Source organism: Neolamprologus multifasciatus, chromosome 7 (genome assembly GCF_963576455.1).
Source record: "Neolamprologus multifasciatus chromosome 7, fNeoMul1.2, whole genome shotgun sequence".
Taxonomy (NCBI): Eukaryota; Metazoa; Chordata; class Actinopteri; order Cichliformes; family Cichlidae; genus Neolamprologus; species Neolamprologus multifasciatus.
The window spans coordinates 14,769,575-14,773,029 of NC_140445.1; positions in this window are offsets into that span (position 1 = coordinate 14,769,575).

Consider the following 3,455-nt stretch of genomic DNA (forward strand, 5'->3'; position numbering starts at 1 on the left):
ATGTTCTTGTCAACAACCAGTGTGAGTCATTCATTAAAGAAAAGTGCTTCCTGTGATCGAAGCCCAAAATAGATTGTGGCATTACAGATGTTAGCTTTAGCAGTTACTCTGAGCCTTTAATGCATTCATTTCACATAAATGCCTCAGTGCAAGTTCAAATGGTAAAGCTTATATTTTCTTCCCATCATGTATGCCTCACATTCTGTTTTTCTTTTCAAAAAAGAAACCCTGTATCTACTCTGTATGCTGAGTATTTTTAGTATTTCACTGTACACCCAAGGGATTCTAACTGCTTTAGCAATCTATTTGTCCCATCGTAGACCACAAATTTTCTGCTTTGCACTGCACTCTGTGTTTAGATACGCTCTAGGCAAATTTGGGTGAAGCAATGCTCTTGTGTGACCCTTCAAATGAATGACTATATTCATGGGTTTGGGTGTCATATGCTACCTTTACAATGCTTAGAAATACATTTTATAACTCTTGGTGGCGTGTTTGTGCCGGAGCAATGAACGTAGCCACCAGCAGGGGACTGACAGTTCTTCAGTTTCTTACAGTCCACTCGCAAAACCGTCACAGAAGCACACGAACACGTTATGGTAGTTCTCAGTTGCATCGCATTACTTTAAGTTTGACTTCTCTCTTGACTTCTTATGTATCCTTTTGTCTTGCAAGTCTGGAACATGCAACTAAGGAAGAATCCTTGATTTTTCATGTCGTGAGCTATTGAGCTATCGACCCCAACTAAGCAGCAGACACGTCCTCAGAACACGACTCCAATATGTCGCATCAGAGGTGGCCTTTGGTATCCTTTTTTCTAGGAAAGGTTTTCTCTTTTAATTGACTGCAGGTATAATACTATTTGTCTGACTCCGACTCGTGATTGTATGCCCAGTGTCTGTGCTTGTATTTGTATCTTTGCTAGACTTTGTTGCTGTGTACATAAGAACACGTGTTCCACTTGTTTGCTCATCTTTTCACATTAGTCAATAAAATAAACTTGCACTTGTGCAGTTTCCAAAGACTAAGGCCATCTGTGTATCTTTATCTGTCACACTGAGCCACTTGTAATGAGAGAGAGCGAACATGTCTCCACCAAGCTGATTATTGCACAAGCCTATAATCTGCGAACATCTGCAGCTTGACTAGTCTGTCGCCACTGGTCTCCACGGTGCGAGAAATCTGCCAACAGCAGATTTGTCGACTTTCTGCTTAAAAGAATTATCTCAGTTTGGAGCCAAACATGGTCTTGCTCAATTTCAGCGGGCAGACAGGGTTGAATAAAGAGCCATATTGATCAGGTTCAATTCAGAGTAATCTCTAATACACAGAACTATGACATACGTGAGCTAGAATTCTATTGCACCAAACTACCAGATGAACTGGAAGGATGTAAGTGTTGGTCGGAGCAAGTATTAAAAAGTGTAAATAAAACACCCCAACCGGTTGCGGCACATGGCCGCCCCTCCCTGAGCCTGGTTCTGCTGGAGGTTTCTTCCATTTAAAAGGGAGTTTTTCCTTCCCACTGTCGCCAAAGTGCTTGCTCATAGGGGGTCATATGATTGTTGGGTTTTTCTGTGTATGCGACTGTTGTTGTGATTTGGCGCTATAAAATAAAATTGAATTGAAGTGAAGTGAAAAGCTAATAACACAGTTTGTTTGTTTTTATGAGGCCATTTTTCCACATGTTGAGTTCTGTGGTGATCATTTCCTTTTGTTTTGGTTGCAATTTTTCAATTTTGAATATGTTTTGGAGAACCTTCCACATAACTACTTTTATTTAAGTTAATGACTTAAATGCATCTTATAATAGATTACAGCAATATTTTTAAAAGCGCCGGAATGTTAGAAATAGTCTTGTTGGTGGTTTCAGTGACAAATAAACTGGACAAACTGAAAGAGTTTTAAATCTCTGTTTTCAATAATCGGGTGAAAATTACTTACTCGCTGAATGCTAATAACTGCATGTTGAGATCAGATGACGGACTTGGCCATTGAGGATATATCCCATTTCTTTGACTTGAGAAATTTTGGGGTTGCTTTTGCAGTATGGTTTGACTCATTATCCATGTGCTCTGTGGAGCACTGTCCAATCGCTTTTGCAGCAACTGGATGAATCTCAGCAGAGAGTAATCACCCTGCTACTTCTGTCTGTAGTCACATCATCAGTAAACACTAGTGATTTAGTTCTACTGGCAGCCATACATGCCCGTTCTCTGCCTCGGTCATGTTTGATGTTCACAAGCGGTTTCTCTCCTTCTCCAGCCTTTTCTCTTCCCAACAAGCTCATTTTGGTTTTATGTGTCCAGAGACAGACGAACTGCCAGGTCTTTTTGATTTTTTTTCTGGCAAAGTCTGATCTGGCCTTCCTGTTCTTTAGTGTAACCAGGGGCTTGCACCTTGTCGTAAACTGACTGTATCTCTTGATGCATCTATTGGTCTTTCGGGTCTTTTGGCACTGCTGAGCTGGCCAGTACATTCCTTCTTTTTAATAATGTACCAGATTGTTGACTTGGCGACTTCTGAAGATTTTCCTACCTGATAGTTTTATTTGAGTTATTTAACCTAACAATCCCCCTCCGTTGTATTGACGTCTTTTTGGACATCATCCGAATTCCAGTAAAAAGCTACCAAATACAAGTTCAACACTTGGGATACTAAATCTTCTATCTTATCTTAATATGTAATTAAAAACATAAAATAATTATGTATGTATGAAATAATGAGGGAATGGGCCTGATCTGACCATGACACTGCTTGTCGGTGAACTATCCAATTAATTTTGAACTTTTTACCGCAGTTTTCCGCAGCTTTTTATTGAACAGTAGTTCATTGTTGTGCAGGTTCTACATTCTGAGCTGATGAAATCAGCAGCTGTAAGCTACTGTGTTCCTGCGACCGTTAAGGCTGTGCCATGCTGGCAGACCAAGTGAGGCAAATCCAGTCTATTCCAATTATACTGCGGAGCACTTTACTCCATTTAAGTGCATTACCCCCTAATCAGTGCCTGGCTGTGCTCAGTTAGTACTTAGTGCATGACCTTCCCTTCATATTCATGAAAAAGTAAGAGCTGCTGGAAAATTAGCTTCAGTCACAGTGAATTCTCTTATTCATATGTGAAGTTGCATTTATATGTGAAATGAAGTAATGTTTCTTTTAAGTTTTGATCAACAACAGTAACTGGCACAGAACACACAGTAGTTATAAATGCATTAAATCAAACAAGATGTCTGTGAAGATTCTCAGTCATCCAGGTCATCGTAGTCAAAGGAGCTTGAAAAGAAAAGCATCTGGACTTCTTTAAGTTACTTGAAGACGTTTCACCTCTCATCCGAGAAGCTTCTTCAGTTCTAAGGTCAAATGGTGGAGAGTCCCAGATATTCATATCTGGGCAAAGAAAAGCGTCTAACTTAAAGAAGTCCAGACGCTTTTCTTTGCAAGCTCCTTTGATTAAA